Consider the following 20949-nt stretch of genomic DNA (forward strand, 5'->3'; position numbering starts at 1 on the left):
GGTGGGCATGGGGGTAACCAACACGGTGCAGCAGTTACTTCCCTTAACAGAAGGCATGGGGATTACTACCCTCAACCAATAGCCTTGATGCTTTTGACTCAACTGCAACATCATGGCCCTGCTTTGGCAGGGCGGGGGGGAGGGGGGGAATAAAAAGGGGAAAAGGGGAATGGGATACAGATGACAACCAACATGGGCCCTGACTTTTACAGTCTGGGGTATTGACATGCAGACATAAGGTACAGGACAGCGTCTATGGCCAAGTCCCAAAGAAAAGAATGTCAGGCAGCATTCTCTGAATTATCAAGAAGGCTCCTCACCTAGTAAAAATGCTGTTAGCAGTAATTTGTTATGGGTTTTGACAGTTGCTTGATTTTGATTGTTAATATACTACACTTATCATAAGGCTTGGTGTTAACTTCACGGTTAGGCAGTTGCTATCCTTAAGAGAAGCATGGGGGGTTTCTGCACAGCGAGGCAGATACTACCCTAAGAAGCTTGCTAGGGAGACTGGATGGACCATCTGATCCTTTTCTGCCGTCATTACTAGGTTACTGTGGTTAAAAATGGGAGAGAAAACATAAGAGGATCAATTATAGGATGAAACCAAGTCAAACAAGATTGGAAGAATTCACTCCTTAGAGAACACAAAATTTCCAAAGCTGTTCTTTACCTCCAGTAGTAATTTTTATGGGACTAAATGCATTTGGGTGGGGGTCTTTGTGTGTGTGTTTGGAAGGGAAAAGAGAGTGTTTGGGTGTGTGCATGTTTGTGGAGGGGGAGGGGGGTTACGTTAGCTGGGCTGAATGGCACTCCTGGAAGCAAAGTGGAAAGGGGAGTCCCCTTCCAATGATTTGGGAAGTTGATTATTCTCCAAAGTTGTGATCACACAAGAGCAGCCATGCACAGAGAGTGGGAGAATACTTCTGCCACTGGCACGCAATGGTTCCTTGGTATGCTTATGGGAGGTATACCAAGTTTTTGAAAGAGACAAACTCACAACCTGCCCTCCCCCTGTCCTTTCCTCACCCTTCCCCCTACTCCTTTCTTGCTTCACCCCCTGTACCTTCCCCTCTGCATCAATAACTAGCTTCCCCCTCCTCTGCAAATAAATGTCATATATCCCAAATCTCCACCCCATCCCCCAGATCCCCTTCCCCTGAACACAAGTAGAGAAACATTATGCAAGATAGTGGCAACAACCAGAGTGATGCTGGAATGCATAGGGAAATGAAAAACCAGCAGAATAAAGGAAGTACTCATGCCACTGTACAGGTCATTGGTGAGACCTTTCCAAGAATTGTGTGTCCAAAATAGTGTGGAATCTGCTTCAGAAATCATATGAGCATAGGTTTGCCAACTCTGCAGTGTGCAATGTGTGCACAGAAATACCATTCACAGCTCCCGTATCCCCCAACCACAACCAACCCTACCCACTAAAAGGGTCACCAGCTCACCTCAAGTTAACCAAACAGACAGATTCAGTTCTAGTTTTGCCACATTGGATTTATAGCTCTGATCATCTGAGAGAAATCAATAGGAACATAAGAACATAAGATTTGCCATACTGGGTCAGATCAAAGGTCCATCAAGCCCAGTGTCCTGTTTCCAACAGTGACCAAGCCAGGTCACAAGTACCTAGCAGAATCACAAGGGGTAGATAGATTCCAAGCTGTTTATCCCAAGAATAAACAATGGATTTCATCAACTCTACCTTAATAATAGTTAATGGACTTTTACTCTAGGAACTTTTCCAAACCTTTTTTAAACTCTTCTACACTAATAGCTTTTACCAAATCATCTGGCAATGAATTCCAGAGCTTAATTAGGCATTGAGTAAAAAAAATATTTTCTCTTATCAGTTTTAAATGTATTAGGGATGTGAATCGTTTTTCTGACGATTGAAAATATCGTACGATATTTTCAAACTCGTCAGAAATCGGGGGCTCCCCGAAACGATAGAAAAACCCCACAAAATTGTTCGTGGGGTTCTCTTATCGTTTTGGGGGAGGGCAGGAAAAATGGCACACAAAACAACCCCTAAACCCACCCTGACCCTTTAAAACACATCCTTTAGCTTCCCCCACCCTCCCGACCCCACCCCAAAACTTTTTAAAAGTACCTGGTGGTCCAGTGGGGGTCCCGGGAGCGATCTCCCACTCTCAGGCCGTCGGCTTCTACTAATCAAAATGGCGCCGATGGCCCTTTGTCCTTACCATGTGACAGGGTATCAGTTCCATTGGCCGGCCCCTGTCACATGATAGGAGTAATGGATGGCCTGCGCCATTTTTAAAGATGGTGTTTTTTTTGGGGGGGGGGGGGTCGGGAGGGTGGGGGATGCTAAAGGATGTGTTTTAAAGGGTTGGGGTGGGTTTAGGGGTTGTTTTTGTGTGCCATTTTTCCCGCCTTCACCCAAAACATCAAGAGAACCCCACGAACAATTTTGTGGGATTTTCCTATCGTTTCGGGGAGCCCCTGATTTCTGATGAGTTTGAAAATATTGTACGATATTTTCAATCGTCAGAAAAACGATTCACATCCCTAGTGACAATTACTGCACACATCCTTCAAAAATTGGAAGAAGGATCCGTCTGAAGAAAATAGGAAAAAGCATAAGGATTGTCAAGTTAATCGTAAAACATTGATAAGCCAGGCTAAGAGAGAATTTGAAATGAAGTTGCCATAGAGGCAAAAACTCATAAAACATTTTTAAATATATCCGAAGCAAGAAACCTGTGAGGGAGTCAGTTGGACTGTTAGATGACCAAGGGGTTAAAGAGGCTCTTAGGGAAGATAAGGTCATTGCAGAAAGACTAAATGAATTCTTTGCTTCTGGTTTACTAATAAGGATATTGGGGAGATACCGATTCCGGAGATGGTTTTCAAGGATGATGAGTCAGATGAACTGAACCAAATCACTGTGGACCTGGGAGATGTAGTAGGCCAGATTGACAAATTAAAGAGTAGCAAATTACCTGAACCGGATGGTATGCACCTCAGGGTCCTGAAGTAATTCAGAAATTAAATTTCAGATCTATTAGTTCAAATTTGTAACCTATCATTAAAATCATCCATTGCACCTGAAGATGGAGGATGGCCAATGTAACCCCAATATTTAAAAAGGGCTCCAGGGGTGATCCAGAAAACTATAGACCAGGGAGCCTAGATTTACCATTGCAACTGCTCTCTGCTTTAGCCTAGGACTGGCCTGCTTGCACTTCCCTTCTATTCTGGTTTGGGGCAAAGGTAGAGGAGAGGGTGAATCAACACATGCCAGTTGTTCCTGCAGACCTAGCCTGGATCTGATTGACGTGCCCTACCCCTGCACTTCTGAGTGCTTCCCTCTACCATGGGGGGTGGATCTGGCACAGATTTGGCTTCAGGATGGCTGCTGTCCCTTGTGGCCCCGAGATGTCTCCATTCCCTCTTCTCTGCAACTTATTGCTTCTGTGGGCCCATACTGGATCTAATCGGTCTGCCCTGCCCCTACACTCCTCTCTGTATGCTGCTCTCTCCTAGTAGGGAGTGTGGATCTAGTATGGATTGACCTTTAGGATGGCTACTGATCTCTGTGGCTCTGGGACACTTCCACTCCCTCAGGTCCGCAAGGACTTAGAGCGCACACTCCCTTTCAGTCCTTGCAGTGGTTCTGCCTCCTTTTGGCAGGAGGCAAGACTTGGAAGGGGAGCACACACACTCACACACACTCACTCTGCCAACTCCCTCACACCTGCATAACCTGCAGGCTACACTCACCACGAATATGATGGAGGCCCTTGATTGAAAATAAGGTCTGCAAGCAGAGAAGAGGACGTGGAGATGTCTCAGCTGGTCTAGAGCCAGCAGTGGGCAGAAAACTGGAACTTTCATAAGCCTGTTTAATAGCCTGCTGGTCCACCAGCTTGCCTGTTAGAAAACCAGCCAGTCTGTCCAAATACTGGCCAATTGGCAACCCTAGGCAAAGGGCCAAATTTAAAACTTGAACACCCATAGGCACTAGGAGAAGAGATCCTGCTCCTGCCCAGAAATCATCAGCAAGGGCAGGGGCCTCTGCCTAAATCTTACCCTCTCCCCTTGGCTTCCCACATTGAGTCTCATCTCCCTAAAGCTCTGGAGGTAAACCAGGCATGCAGTGTTGTCCTCTTCAGCCAAATCCACAGTAGAACTTCAGCAAAACTTACTAGCACAGGGCCTGTGAGCCGCCATCATGTGCACTCCCAGACTCTGCTGCAGCTCTGACCCTTGCATGGGTGGCTCTGGAAGGAGGGAGCAAGGTCACAGCAGCCGGCTCACATGCCCCATTGCTCAGTTTTGCTGAAGGTTTTCTCACAAATCTGGCTGCAAAGGACAGCACTGCAGGCCCTCGTGGTGGCATGGCACTAGTGACCACACTCAGGTGCCTATCAAGGCCCTACCTGCCTCACAACCACTCCTATCTTGCCTGCTCCTACCAATAGCTCTGTGTGTGTGTATGTGTGTGTGTGTGTGTGTGTGTGTGCTCTAGTTACTGGAGGAATGTGGAATATGTGTGTGGGGGATGTGTGTGTATGTGTGCGCTCTAGTTACTGGAGGAATGTGGAATGTTGTGTGTTCCAGAGAGTGTGGGGGATATGTGTGTCTGTGTATGTGCGCTCTAGTTACTGGAGGAATGTGGAATGTGTGTGTGTTCCAGAGAGTGTGGGGGATATGTGTGTCTGTGTGTGTGAGCTCTAGTTACTGGAGGAATGTGGAATGTGTGTGTGTTCCAGAGAGTGTGGAGGATATGTGTTTGTGTATGTGTCTGTGCTCTAGTTACTGGAGGAATGTGGAATGTGTGTGTGTTGCAGAAAGTGTGGAGAATGTGTGTGTGTGTGTGTGTGTGTGTATTTGTTTGTGCTGTATGTGAGAGTATTTGTTTCTGCTGCCAGCTACTCACATAATTTCATGGCTAGGGAATTTTACACATATAATATTCTATCAGCCAGATTTTACATGTGTACACTGTCCCCAAAAAGGTAAATGAAAAAGGACACAGATGGATATCATCCTCAGGCACACAAAATGTTCCTGGGCACTTACTGTTAAGAATGTCTAAATCTTGGGCAAGCTGATGTTTTGAGTGACAGGTAACATTGTTGCTTTCACAGAGAATGCGGAATGTGCCATTTTTCTACCGTATTTTCACTGCTGTATGTGGATCACATAAAAACTGCAGCGAGTACAGGCATCTTTCACTGCTGCAAAACTTATCAAGGCTTTTGCAGAAAGGGAAGCGATTGAAATTACAGGCAGACAGTGACACCTGCTGGACTACTGAAATAACAACATTTATCTTACTTTTGCAATGTCTGCAATCAAAAGTAATTGTTCAGTCTCCAATCTCTAGCATCTCTCTGGGGTTTTTGCAGTTCTTGGCTATATTTTTGACGATTGCAAGGCCTATTTTTTTTGCCATGAGCCATTTGAAATGAATAACAGTGAAACAACTGAACAGTCTTCGCAATATCTTTAAAAAGATATTAATTGGTTAGGCTTTCCTCCCATGATTTGCTTATGGGAAAAGACGTTGAAGAATATGGGCCTTAGTCATTTGATATAGTTAAATTGCCACTCAAAACTGAAATTCACAAATACACCAAGTACAAAATAAATATTTATTTATTTTATTTAATTTGTAAGGTTTTATACACCGACATTCATGTGGAACATCATGCCGGTTTACAATTAACAAAAAGTTGGAGAAATTACAATTAACAGGGAGGGGGGAAGGGGAGAAGGCTAGAAAAGGGAGACAGGAAGAGTAAAGGGGGAAAAGAGTTAGCGAGGAAAATTAGAGGAACAATTATATTGTGAGAAGTGGGGAACATAACTTCTATAAGTGATTACAAAAAATAATTGGGTGTAAGCAAACAAATGGGTATAAGCAAAAATTACAATATATACAATCTTATGATTACAAAATAGCCATGGATAAGTAAATGCAATCTTACATTATATACTGTCTTATGTGGACGCAGTGTTCGAAAACTCGGTGCGATGGGAGCCAGGGGGCTGAAGGAGGGATAATGGGAGAGGGGGCAGAAGGCTGACTGAGGGAGTGAGGAAGGTGAGGGTTAGGCTAGGTTTGGTTCGAATCGGGGTAGGCCTGTTTGAACAGCCATGTTTTGAGTCCTTTTTTGAAATTACGGAGGGAAGGCTCTAGACGTAGACTGGTGGGTAGAGAATTCCGGAGGGTAGGGCCAGCGATGGAGAATGCCCTTTGCCTTGTGATGGTATGGTGTGCGGTTTTGAGTGTTGGGCAATGAAGGGTACCTGCTAGGGAGGTTCTGGAAGGGTGGATGGAAGTGCGGAAAAGCGGCATTTCCTCAAGCCAGGTGTGGTTGTGTTTGTACAGCGTGTTGTGTAGAATGGTGAGGGTTTTGTATTGAATATGGAAGTGGATGGGCAGCCAGTGCAGGTCCTTTAGCCGGGGGTGATATGGTCCCTTTTACGTGTGTTAGTTAAAATTCTGGCCATGGCGTTCTGCAGGATTTGTAAGGGTTTTATGGTGGATGCGGGGAGGCCCAGGAGAAGGGAGTTACAGTAATCCAGTTTAGATAGGATGGTGGTCTGGAGTACTAGGCGGAAGTCTTGGGCATGCAGGAGGGGTTTAAGCTTTTTAAGAATGTTGAGTTTAAAGAAACCCCCTTTTAGGAGAGTGTTGATGTGGGGTTTGAAATTTAGATGTTGGTCTAGGGAGACACCTAGGTCTCTGATGGAGTGCAGGGTGGTGTTACTTAGGGAAGAGTTGAAGGAGGAGGCTTGGGAAATAAGGTGTTGTTGATTAGAGATTAAGAGGATATATAAAGTAAATATAAAGTAAATATAACAGAAACTGCCAAAATTATTGGCAAATATTCACTTCCTGAGGCCCTGCTTAATTATAACCCCTTGTTTTCTCAAATAAGATCTTTTCTGTTCATGTTGGTCTATTGGATATTAGTATCCTGCACAAAGATTGCACGATTCAGTTTCAGAAACCCTGTACATAACACAAAAGTATTCAGATTTAATTGCAATAAAATGTACAGGCCTGATATATATTGATCACATAAGATGAGATGCTGCGGTAATACTTGATCTCAAGAACTGTAATTGTATTGTAAAAGAAACTGGTTTGTACCAATTAGGAAACACACGTGCTGCATTTTAAACATGCCCAAGGAAACAAGAGAGGCTACAAAATACCTCTGTGCAGAAAACAAGACTTGGTTAAGCTATTAAGGCTCGTTCCTCACTGCTCATGTCTTTTAGTAAAGTTGCAAGTCTAAATTCATTTGAAACTGTAATAACTAGTTTGTATTAAAAAATGACAAGAATCGAGTGGCATCTTATAGACTAACCAATTTATTAAAGTATGAGCTTTCGAGGACAGAGTCCATTTCATCAGATGCATGAAATGATATACAAGGGATGGGTAAAATATATACAGAACAGAGAGAAGGCATTGGATTAGGCAGGACATGGTGTGGAGAGAGTGTTAATCGCATTATAGTATATCCTACGGAGGTAAGCGTGAAAAGACAGAATGATCTGCTAACAGTTAAGTTCATAGAAAGTTGTAGTGAGTCATGAAGTCATTGTCTCTGTTCAGACCTTGGGTGATGGCGTTAAGTTTTTTAACAAGTTCCAATTCCACACAGGCCGAAACAGTACAGTGCGCTCCGACGGTAGGCAAAGGTAGGCACTAGTTTCTGCTGGCACCGGGAAAGTGCACAGAAAAGCAGTAAAAACTGCATTTCTGTGCACCTTCCAACTTAATATCATGGCGATATTAAGTTGGAGGTTCCGAAGAGTAAAAAAAGTAAAAAAAAAAAAAAAAAGAAAAATTTTTTTTTAATGGGCCGGCGGCTGTCGGGCCGAAAACCGGACGCTCAATTTTGCCGGCGTCCGGTTTCCGAGCCGTGGCTGTCACGGGCTCAAGAACCGACGCCAGCAAAATTGAGCATCGGCTGTCAAACCCGTTGACAGCCGCCGCTCCGGGTCAAAAGGAGGCGTTAGGGACGCACTAGTGTCCCTAGCACCTCCTTTTGCCCATTTCTACCGCACCACCTAATTAGCATACTGAATCACGCGCACCGGCGAGTGGCCGGCGCTCATGCCGGGAGAGTGGGCGTTCGTCCGCTCTCCCGCGTTTTTACTGAATCGGCCCGACAGTTTGGAGTGTTCCTTTGAAGTTTCTTTGTAGGAGTATGGTAACCTAAAGGTCAAATACAGACTGTTCTGGAAGGTTGAAATGTTCTTCTACTGTTTTTTGAATGTTGCCATTTCTAATGTTAGATTTATGTCCATTTATTCTTTTCCTTATAGACTGACCTTATTCTTTTCCTTATAGATTCATCTTATAGTTTTGTATGCATGCAAATGGAGACATGCCACTCTTTAGCTTATCCTCATTCTTTATTACAGTTCAGATTTAGGGGCCGATTCAAAAAGGTTGCCCTGAAAGCGGGCACTGAATACTCAGTGCCCGCTTTCCTAACGCACCCCCAGGCACGTCTCCTGGAGGCGCAATGCAATATTTAAATTAGGGCTTGCGCTGTTCAGGAGGCGCTAGGGGTGATTGCACCCCTCCCCCTAGTGTCTCCTTGACAGACTGGAGAGTCCGCTGTTGGCAGCTGTCCACCAGTTAAGTAAACGACACTAAATTTATCAGCGTCCATTCTCCCAACCTGACTACCGTCACCAGAAGTAGTGTATAAATCAATATTAAAATGTCAGGCACTTAATATTAATTTATTCACTCCTTCACTTATTGCCCAATGGTCCCTTTACTGTCACAGGTCAGTGAAAGGACCAATCTCCTTTCAGAAGGCTGTCCTGAAAGGGGATTGGTCCTTTCACTGTCTCCTACTTAATATCCCAAGGATATTAAAAGTACAGAAAAGCAGTTTTTTCTGCTTTTCTGTGCTAGTTTTAGTAGCGTTCAGCAATTAACGCCTGCTCCAAGTAGGCGTTAATTTCTGATTGCTAAATGTGCATCCTAGACACACATTTTTTTTTCATTGGGAATGAATAGCTAATAGGCTCATTTGCATGCATTTGCATGTGATGAGTGCTATTAGTTTCACTCCACATTGGACACGCATTGTAGAGGCGCTAATCCCTTTATTGCATAAGGGGATTAGTTAGCGCCTATACAACCCGTGTTCAACTGCAGGTTATACAGTGCGCTCAGCTGAGCGCACTGTATTGCATCAGCCCCATAGGGTACAAATCTGGATGGACTCTTTATTTGAATATTTTTACTTTCTTAATTATCCTAATAAATAAGTAGACATACATTTGTTATAAAAGTCTCTTCTTTAGCAATATATTTTTTTATCATACATTACTACCTTAATAACTTTGACACCTCTGAATTCAGTTTCCCTTTATCCATCTACATTTTAGCCAGCTCTATGGGCAGGGCTGATGCAAGGGTATTATCCACTCTATGTGAACCTTCCGCCTTGCACCCTCCCCCTTACACACTTGCCTATCAGCAGCAGCTCTGGCACATCATCCTTCTCTCTTGCCCCACTCAGCATCCAGCTCTCTCTCTCTCTCCTCTCGCCCTCTCCAAGCCTTGCATCACCTTCCCTTGGCTCCCTGTTCACAGTGCCCGACATCCCGTCTCACAATCTTTCTTCCAGCATCTCTCCTCTCTTCTCTGTGCCTCCCCCCCACATCCTCCTTTCTTGCCTTCATCTCTTGTACATCACAACAGCACCGCCCCACTATCTATGACCTCTTTTTGCAGTGCCCAGCATCCTTTCTCTGCTTCCTACCTGACCGGAATCTTCTCTCTTTCTCTGCTCCCAACCCAACAGCATCCTCTCTCTACAGCCCCTCACACATCTAGCCAGCATCCATTCCCTTCTCTCTTGTGATGCAGTGCCTTAAAAGTAGTTAGGAAGTACTTGGAAGCTTTTGCCATCCCCCAAATGTTGGCGCTCTAGGTGGCTGCCTAGTTTGCCTATTAGAAGAACTAGTCCTGTCTGTGAGTGCTTGAGTACGCCCGTTATTGAGCAAACGTCTGCACTGTGTCTAGGGAGGGATAATTTGTGAAGAGTTTAGCACCCCCAGTCTTTTTGAAAAGTTGGCTCCTATGCTCATCTGTGGGAAATGTTGTGTATTTTGTAGAAATTTGGGTGAGAGGGACAATATATTTTAGTAGTAATAGTAATATTTATTTTGATATACTGATTTTTGTATAACTTTGAAAGGTAAACAATAAAATAGCATTCCTTAACTTTAAAGATAACATTACATGCAGTAGACATTAAAATCCAATCAATAAAAAAAAATCCCATTGCTAACTTAAAACAATTTACAAGTCCTTAAACTAAAAAAACTTATATCAAAATGCTACACGAGAACATAAACCTATCTGGCCATTAATCAAAAACTTGTGTAAATAGCCAGGATTAACCAGTTTCCAAAACTTCAAAAAAAAAAACAACTCTGTAACTGGATATCTATCTACAGGTAGGGAATTCCAAGTCAATGGCGCTTAATACTGAAAAGTGGATTGTCTTGTTCTTTCCAGATAGATTTCTCTAGGGGAAGGGAGACACAAAAGTCCTTTTTGGGAAGATTTTAAAGTGCATGAAGGATTGTGGTTAGTGCAGTTAGTGAAGCTGTGTTTAAAAAAGGATTGGATAAGTTCTTGGAGGAGAAGTCCATTACCTGATAGTAATTAAGTTGACTTAGAGAATAGCCACTGACATTAGCAATGGTAACATGGAATAGACTTAGTTTTTGGGTACTTGCCAGGTTCTTGTGGCCTGGATTGGCCACTGTTGGAAACAGGATTCTGGGCTTGATGGACCCTTGGTCTGTCCCAGTATGGCATTTTCTTATGTTCTTAAACAAATTAAAGAGATAATCCAAGATCTTTTTTGACAAGACTTTGTGAGTTAGACATAAGATTTTAAATTCCACTCTACACCAAACAGGAAGCCAGTGCAAATCCTTAAGTACATGTAAAATATGGTCAAATTTAAGGACACCTTTGCTCATCCTGGCAGTGGTATTCTGCAATAATTGTATGTGTTTTAAATTGGTCTCGATCATCCCTAAATAAAGGGAATTGCAATAATCTCTTTTTGACTGGACTAGTACACAGGATAACATAACTAAGGCCTGGATTTTCTAAAACCGCAGGCCTAAGTGAATCATGCGGTACGGGGGGCGGGCCTGCGAAAGCCGGCAGCGATCGCACTACCCTGGTGCTATCGCTGCCGGCTTTCACAAACCAATAGCACCAACATGAAAGGTGCATGCGAAAGCTATAGAAAATGACCCCCTACGTCTGACATGCTCAGATAAGATTTTAGTCTCTGAATCATTCATATACTAAAAAATACTTATTTAGATAGACATGAAATCTGCTTAGACATGGAAATCACACAATCAAGATTCATCACCAAAATTTTGATTACCTCTACCAATGGTATATCCAGATTCTGAATACAAAGAGCCAATATAATATTTGACTTACATCTCCCAAACCAGGTTCACCAGTAATTTATGATCGAATAGCCAAGTAGCGATTTTGTCTAAACATGTATTGAATGTATTCATCTCAGCTACAGAGTCTGAATTAAAAGATGCTAAAACTTGAATGTCATCTACATGGACATAACAACTGACGCCTTATGATGGTGGTGCTTCATAGTTCTTGCTACAGTGTCAGCATTGACTACAGACAGTCTACAATAGTGACCACATTAGGTACTTCAGGTAAGTGAACTCTGCACAGCATTAAGCTATCATGAAGAGATGGTAATGTACAGTGCAGATGAACATTAGAAATCTGATAGGGCAAGACTTAATGCATGTTGGACAATAATACATTAAGGGCCTGATTTAGTCTGCTTTTTTCACCACCATAGACCCAGAATATGAGAAAAGCCTTCATGAATCAGACCCTAAATGTAATGATAAAATATCTGTTTTATGGATTTATTTGTGCTAATAATCTTGAGGTTTTCAGAAGCTGCAATACTAGCCTCTAGTAATTAGTGAATTCTTAATGGACCATAATATTGAAAATTCAGCGAAAGTGCATCTCAATGTGAATTAAAGAAGGCATGAAATGAGCAGAGGAAGCAATAAAGACAGCAGAAGCAACAGCCGGATATTAACTGGTGCTTTCTGTCAAAGCCATTAGTGTCTGAATCTGGATGAGAGGAATGGAATTTAGTTCCTGTCTTGGGATACCCCAGTGGCAAGTTATGTGAATTTAATTGCTGTTATTTGTCATGCTCATGTTGTAAAACTATTTGATTTCCTAGAACTTCTTTTAGTATTGCCTCGGCACTTTTTATTACTAGCCAGTACTGAATCTTTACTTCTATTATCTCAGTTCAATGTAGTTATACTAAGAAAGTATCATTTATCTTTTTAAAAAATTGTTCTATGATGCAAATGTTTGCATATAACTACTTTGGGCAAAGTGTTTAATTTCAAGGAATCTGTTTTTAAAAATGAGGATTTAATGATTTCTGTAAGATGCAAGTCATGTCTCAAGTTTGAGTTTCAAGATTCTGTTGCTGTATTGTTCCTAGAAGGAAAAAGGATACTGTGAGATTAGAACATAAGAACATAAGTATTGCCATGCTGTGTCAAACCAAGGTCTATCAAGCCCAGCATCCTTTCTCCAGCAGTGGCCAACCCAAGTTGCAAGTACCTGGCAAATCCCATAAAGTAGATCTAATTCCTCTTACTCACTCCCAGGAAAAGCAATAACTTCTTTGAAAAGAAGCTGTTTGTAGAGGCAAATACTCATAATAGCAACTTTTTAAAATATATCCAAAGCAGGAAGTCTGTGAGGGAGACAGTTGGACCGTTAGATGATCAAGAGGTTAAAGGGTCATTTAGGGAAGATAAGACAAATAAATGAATTATTTGCTTCAGTGTTTACCAATGAAAAGGTTGGGGAGATACCGGTTCCAGAGATAGTTTTAAAGGGTGATGATTCAGATAAACTGAACCAAATCACAGTGAATCTAGAAGATATAATAGGCCAGACTGACAAACTGAAGAGTAGCAAATCGCCTGCACCAGATGGTATACACCCCAGGGTTCTGAAAGAACTCAAAAATGAAATTTCAGATCTATTGTAACCCGTCATTAAAATCGTCCATTGTTCCTGAAGACTGGAAGGTAACCAATGTAACCCCGATATTTAAAAAGAGTTTCCAGGGATGATCCGGGAAACTATAGACTAGTGAGCCTGTACAATGCTGGGAAAAATCATGGAAATTATTCTAAAAATCAAAACCACAGAACAACATGATATAATGGGACACAACCAGCATGGATTTACCCAAGGGAAGTCTTGCCTCACAAATCTCCTACATTGTTTTGAAGGGGTGAATAAACATGTGGACAAAGGTGAGCCAGAAGATGGAGTATGTGGATTTTCAGAAGACATTTGATAAAGTCCTCCATAAGAGGCTCCTAAGAAAAGTAAAAAGTCATAGGATAGGAGGCAATGTACTTTTGTGGATTGCAAACTGGTTAAAAGACAGGAAACAGAGAGTAAGATTAAATGGTCAGTTTTCTCAGTGGAGAAAGGTAAACAGTGGCATGCCTCAGGGATCTGTACTTGGACCGGTGATTTTTCATATATTTATAAAAGAGCTGGAAAGGGGAATGATGAATGAGGTGATCAAATTTTCAGATGACACATTATTCAGAGTAGTTAAATCACAAGCAGATAATGCTAAATTGCAAGAGGACCTTGCAAGACTAGAAGATTGAGTGTCCAAATGGCAGATGAAATTTAATGTGGACAAGTGCAAGGTGATACATATAGGGAAAAATAATCCATGCTGCATTACACAATGTTAGGTTTCATGTTAGGAGTTACCACTCAGGAAAAAGATCTAGGTGTCAAAGTGGACAATACAGTGAAATTGTTGGCTCAGTATGCTGCAGCAGTCAAAAAGCAAACATAATTTTAGGGATTATTAGGAAAGGAATGGAGAATAAAATGGCAAATGTCATAATACCTCTGTATTGCTCCTTGGTAAGACCACACTTAGAGTACTGTGTGCACTTCTGATTGCTGCATCTCAAAAATGCTATAGTTGCACTGGAGAAGATACAGAGAAGGGCGAACAAAATGATAAAGGAGATGGAACTACCACCTATGAGAAAAGGCTAAAAAGGATGGGTCTGCTCAGCTTGGAGAAGAGACTACTGATGGGGAATATGATAAGAGGTCTATAAAATCATGAATGAAATAGAACGGGTAAATGTAAATTGGTTATTTACTTTTTTAAAAAATACAAAGACTAGGGGGAATGCCATGAAGTTAGTGTGTAGCACATTCAAAACAAATTGGAGAACATTTGTTTTTACTTAATGCACAATTAAGCCCTGGAATTCATTGCCGGAGGATGTGGTTAAGGAAGTTAGTGTAGCTGGGTTTAAAAAAAGGTTTGGACAAATTCCTGGAGGAGAAGTCAATAAACTGTTATTAACCAAATAGACTTAAGAAATAGTCACTACTTATCACTGTGTGACAGCAATGGGATCTGTATGTGGAATGACGGTATATAAAATGTTTACATAAATACATCTGTTTACTATTTGGTATCTTGCCTGTATTGGCCACTGTTGGAAATAGGATACTGGGCACGATGGATCCTCTGTCTGACCCAGTATGGCAAGTTCTGAGTCTATCCCCTTGGAGTTTCATATCATGACCCCTAGTTTTACAGCTTTCTTTCAATTGAAAAAGGTTTGATTCCTGTGCATCATTAATACCTTTCAGGTATTTAAAAGTCTGTATCATATCTCCCTGTGAGGCAGCACACTCAGGTGCTATTGCACTGAAAGTCCACCCTGCATGAGCAAGCCATCTGTGGCAGCTAAACCCATATGAGGTACCAAGTGTATTTTCTCGATCTGGAAACATTTCTTACCCTCTCACCCTAAATGGTACTATCAGAGAACCCTGCCATCCCCGCCTGCTGTCTTGCATCCCTTCCTGCTTTCTTTACCAGTCTCTCACTGATGAGATAAAGAGGAAAAGCTTTGCTAGGAGGGAAACGTTTGAAGATCAAGGAATCCAGTCAGCTATAACTTTCTCTACAATTCACATTTGGTCATCAAGCATCACAAGGAATGTCACGATCAGAAGGCCAAGTTGTTGAATTGGATTTGTAAATAACTGATGATGCCAGAGTTTAGAAAGAACCAAATTGTATAGTTGATAAAGATTTTTGACATTAAAAAAAGTAATTGAGCAGTGTACGGTGTATATGTCCTATCCATTCTTTAATCCCAAGAATGGACAAAGAAGGCTAATATAATTTATTCCTGTAGTGTGCATATGAATCTGAAAATGAAGAGGCCAATATTTAGTAAGCTGGTGAGCGGACACGTTTTTCCAGCTAAAGATCCCCCTGAATATACTCGCCTAAAATTATCCAGCTATATGTAGTCAGATAACTTTAAAAACCTAACCAGCTATGTATTAATATAACTGGTTAGGGTTTAAAGTTGTCCGGGTATATGCGGTTAAGTCATAACCAAAACAAATGTTTAAACAATTGTAGCGGGCCAGCCATCCCGATCCCCCACCCAACTAAAAGCCTTAAACTGCTGGGGGAAATTACATCCTATGGTCTCTCCCCCCCCCAAAAAAAAAAAAAAGAAAAAGAAAAACATCATTTGAAAGTTGCTGGCCATGTGGTACAAGGAGCAGCCATAACATCCCCCTCCCCCCATGATTTAAAATTACATATTGAGGCTCCATTTCCCCTCTTTAACCCACCTCCCCCCACCCCCACCCTCACTCATGCACCAATCCAAACCTTCCTGCCCCTCCTGACAACCCCAAAACCTGGCGGCTGCCAGGATTATGGAACAAGCTTGCCCCTCTCAGCAGCATCGTGCGTTCACTGGATGGAACGCTGGCAGTGTAAGCTTCCAGCGGTGCTGCTACTCTGACAGAGTCTCCATCACTGAGTCAAGGCTAACCAGCCTATAGTTTCCAGCTTCCTCACTGCTACCACTTATGTGAAGTGAGACCACAACCGCCCTTCTCCAATCTTGCAGCACCGTTCCCGTATCCAAGGATCTATTGAGCAGGGCCTTCAGCGGACCCGCTAGGATATCTCTGATCTCCCTTATTATCCTGAGATTTATCTTTTCTGGCCCCTATGGCCTTGTCCACTTTCAGTTTTGTTCGTTCCACCCAATCATTTATTGTCTGTAAATGGGTTGGTATCAACCCAGCATCCATCTGTACTCTTGATAAACAGCAGTGGCCTTTCTCCAATGTTTTCTTTAATTAACACTGAACCAGAGGTGAACTAAGGGGGGGGGGGGGGGGGGGACAAGGGAGGTGGTCTGCCCCGGGTGGCAACAGGGGGAGGGGGTGCCACTGCCACCGGCAGGAAGGTCCTGCCGACGATATGGAACAGTGACGTAGCGGGGGAACCCTGCCAGCATAAGCAAGGACCTGCAGTAGCAGAGGCCAGTGGCGCCACCGGCATTTCCTGGAGCCAGTGCGGCAGCAAAGAAGAGGCCCAGCATTGCCGCCAGCACCAGGAAAAGGGGACCCTGCAATGTCGCCGGCAGCCGAAGAAGAGAGAGACTGGCCCTGTGAGAGTAAGTGTCAGTGTATGAGGGTGTGGGTTTATGGGTGTGTGTGTGTGTGTGTATAATGAGAGGATGCCTGTGTATGTATGAGACAGTGAGTGTATAGAAGCATGAGTTTGTGGGTGCGTATGTGTGAGAGGATGCTTGTGTTTGTGTGTGTATGAGAGGGTGCCTGTGTGTGGGGGTGGGGATAGGGGTGAGAGAGAGGAAGCATGTGTGTGTGTGTGTGTGTGTGTGCATGGGTGAGACAGGAATCATGTGTGAGAGATACAGAGGAAGTGTATATGTTTAAGAGAGAGACGGAGGAAACGTGTGGTTTGTCCCTTTCACACACACACACTCAAGCTCCCTCTGTCTCTCACCAAGTGTGTATGTCTATGAGAGACAGCGGGAGCATATTTTGTTTGTGTCTGTGTGTCCCCCCGTTCACAACAATCTCAGGGTGGCAGGTATGGAGAGTGGGGGGATTTTTAAAATCCTTATTAGTTTTAATTATTGGGCGTTATTTGATGTGTCTTCTGTTTTGAAATATATTGTCGATGTTTAGGAAACTTTAAAATTATATGTTGGATGGGGGGGGGGGGGTGCCAAAGAAGTATCTGCCCCAGGTGTGAAATACTCTAAGTACGCCTCTGCACTGAACCAAAGTATTTATTTAATATTTATGCTTTTTCCTTCTCTCTCGCTACCCATTGTCCCTTGTCACCTTCCAGTCTTACAGTTCCATCTCTGGTCTTCCCTCCTTTCTCTGACACTCTTAAAACATGCTTTGTCTCCTCGCTTTCCCCCTTTCCTCCACTTGAGCTTTTGCCAGCCTGATTTCTTTCCCTGTCTCTTTCAGCTTCGCTTCCCTGGGTTCTTCTTTTGGAGATCCTTTGCACTTTTTGAACCCTTATCTTTTTGCCTTTATTTTTTTAGCCACCTCTTTGGAGAACTAAACCAGTTTCCTTTTCCTCCATACAGATTTCTTGGCATTAGGACAGCTCCTTTCTATTTTTTCCGTTGTTATTCCACTTCACCTATATTCTCTCAGCCTTCCAGCTCCTCCTCAAGGTGCTTCCCTGTTTTACCAAAAGTCAGTATTTTGGAGATGTAGGACTTTGATTTTTGCGCGACTTCTTTCCACCTTGGGCCTTATAGCAAACCATCCCCGTCTGATGGTCACTGGTGATTAGTCGGACATTTGAGATATTTGTTTCCATTTGTGAGTAACATTTCTGCTCCTTGTGACCGTGGGCAAGTCACGGCACCCTCCATCGCCTCAGGCACAAACTTAGGGGGTCGTTTACTCTGCTGCTGTGTTTTACCTGGGGAGGGGCGAAATATGGGGGGGGAGGTGTTCCCTCGATATTTAAGCCCTTCCCCAGTAAACTATTGTAGCCATTTCCCCATGCTATTTTTTATCATGGAAAAAAAAACACCATAAAAATATCAGCGAGAAAAGGGGAAAAACACAAAATGGTGGTCCATTTGGTCCTGCCTGCCATCGTCTTAAAGGGCCACACCTGACCCAAATCCCCACATTCAACCCCCACCAACCCCCCAGCCTCTGCACTCCCCAACATAAAACAAAATCACAGAAAGGGGATAGTCTAGGGACCCCCCCCCCCCCTTCTCCCCCCTTACCTAAGAAAAAGCACCTTGGTGGTCCAATGGAGATCCAGAGCTCCCCTAGGATCTGGGCGGGTTGACGCCATCTTTCAAAATGGCTCTGGCCATCGTTTGCCCCAACACGTGTTTTGCTTTATGTTGGGAGGTCCAAAGGGGTGAGGGAAGATTGAATGAGGGGGATTTGGGTTGGGGGGATTTTAAACAAAGGAGAGGGGTTTTTGAAGGGGTGGGACATCCCTGTGCAGCTTTCAATTCTTTTTTTTTTTTTTTTTAAGGCCACACTGCCTCGACAGGTGGTGGGGGAGTGGGAGGGGGATCTAACCAGACCCCAGGGAGGGGATTTTTGTACTTTGGGAGGAAGCCACTGCAGGCCCTTTAAGAAGCATCCTGGGGAATTTGGGATGTGCGTTAGCATCCCAATGCCCCCTGGGTCAGTTAGCTACAATTCCAGCTTGCTTTCTTTTGAGGAAAACCGCATTATTTTATTAGTATAGGATTATCTATGCAAATGTATGCAAAGCAGTTGATTTCAATAGGGGTAGATTTTTCTCAAAATATCATATGATATCGCAATGATATGTGATTATCATGTGATAAACAGCATTTTAAATGTGATAAAAGCTGTTTTATTATGCATTAATCACTTATCACAGCTTAGTAAATGTGTCTGTTAGATTGTTAGCTCTCTGGGGACAAGAAAATATCTACAGTACTTGAATGTAATCTGTTTTGAAGTGGCTGAAAGGTAGAATAACCTAAATCTAATAAATAAGTACATAAAGTACAGGTCCAGTTTCTCTTCTCACTTTATGGGCCCATCATTTGTTTGAACAGAGTCTCTTGAAGGACATCCCACAGCATCTCTACTTCTTACAGATTCTGCAGAAGGGGTATTCTAATTCACATCGGGCAGGTTAAAATCTCCAACCAGCAACATCTCTCCCTTCCTAGAATTTAGTCTCTTAAGTTGGGGGCATTCCAGGGGCGGTTAGGAGGTGTTTCCGGGAGGAGTAGAGTTAGCCACATAAGTTAGCTGCTTAACCTAAGTAGTTAACTCTGGTTGGGCCTTACGGCTGACCTAAAGTTAGCCAGTTAAACACAGCCAGCTAATTTTACAATAGCCAGGTATATTCAGCAGCACAACTGTTCTACTGAATATATCCTGATAACTAGTGTAACCACTCACCGGGTGAATGTCCGCAGTTGTAATTTCCTCTGGTGGTTCCTCGCTACAGTATCCTGACATCTCCCAATGTCTGACTATCACTTTAAACAAAAGGTAGTCAACCCACACTTGGATTGTAAGCAAAATCGTTCCTGCAAACAAAGTCCAGCCAGGTTCTGACTGCCACCTGCACCCCAGACTACAGCATCAGTGGCCTTAAACACAGGTCCAAGAGTTTGGCCCTCACCAGGGCCAACTCTTCTTCACACTCATGCCCTCCGAAACAAAGTTCAGTTCCAGCTGTGCCCATTCCAGCCCCACTGCTTGCAATAGCCAAGCCTTAAGTACAGTTCCCTGAAGCTTGGCCTGCTTTCAGAGGTCTAACCCACTCACCATCCCAGCTGTGCCCTTTCCTTCCCCAGCTCCGGTGTCTCTCCAGAGCTGATGTGGATTGCCTCCTCCCCTTCAGTAGGAAAATTCAAAAGCTGAAGAGAACACATTTCAAACAAACACACTCCTACTCCACCCCAAACAATCCACCAGGACTTACTGCTGTGGTTAGGTATTAGCTGACCCCTCCTCTGCTAAACTTCTCCTCCTGTCCCACCAGTCTTGTATGTGTGGATGCTCTCCTTTAATCAGCCCAGCACCTGGTTCCTGGCCTTGTTCAAACTTCCTCTCCCCTCAGCCTCTTGGCCCTCTGGGATTTGTAGTTCTTCGCTCCCCTGACTGAGCTTCTATCTAACCCAGTCTTTGTCTGTATTCCATTCCTTTTAGCTGTCGTAATGGGATGTATCTCCCATTACATACCTCCCCCCTATTTTCAGAGGTCCCTGACTCCTTTTCCTTTTCAGAAGGAATTGCATCTTGGGATAAAAAGTCTACATTCCTGTGCTCTTTTCCTGCCCGATGTCATATCGAGAACCTAAACTGTTGTGAAGCCATATACCACCTTGTAAGGCGAGCATTAGAGGGGGGCATTTGGCTCAGCCACTTCAGGGGTGCATGGTCTGTGACTAATGTAAAAGATCTTTCCAGGAGATAATACTGGAAGCTCTCCACGGTCCACTTGATAGCTAGACATTCCTTCTCTATCGTGGCATAATGCTTCTCATATGGACTCAACTTCCTGTTAAGATAGAGGACTGGGTGTTCCTCTTCTCCCACCTTCTGAGATAAAACTACCGCCAACCCTATGTCCGAGGCATCTGTCTGAAACACAAACGAGCACTGGAAATCAATGCCATGTAGCACCGGATGTTGGCGTAACTTTTGTTTTAACTCTACAAATGCCTTTTCAGTCTGCTGGTCCCACCATGACTGAGTGATCCTCCTTTAGTAACTCCGTTAAAGGGGTTGTTAAATCAGAAAAAGTTGGGGGATGAACCTCTTATAATACCCTGCCTTTTTGTTTTAGGCTGTGGTGTCTCTTCAATGGCCTCTACTTTCTTTAACCTGGGTTTTATCTGTCCATGCTCGACCACATGTCCCAGATACTGTTCTTCGGTTTTCCCCAGTGCACATTTCTTTGGATTCGCGGTTAATCCCGC

The sequence above is a fragment of the Rhinatrema bivittatum genome, chromosome 2, assembly GCF_901001135.1.
Source record: "Rhinatrema bivittatum chromosome 2, aRhiBiv1.1, whole genome shotgun sequence".
NCBI classification, from domain to species: domain Eukaryota; kingdom Metazoa; phylum Chordata; class Amphibia; order Gymnophiona; family Rhinatrematidae; genus Rhinatrema; species Rhinatrema bivittatum.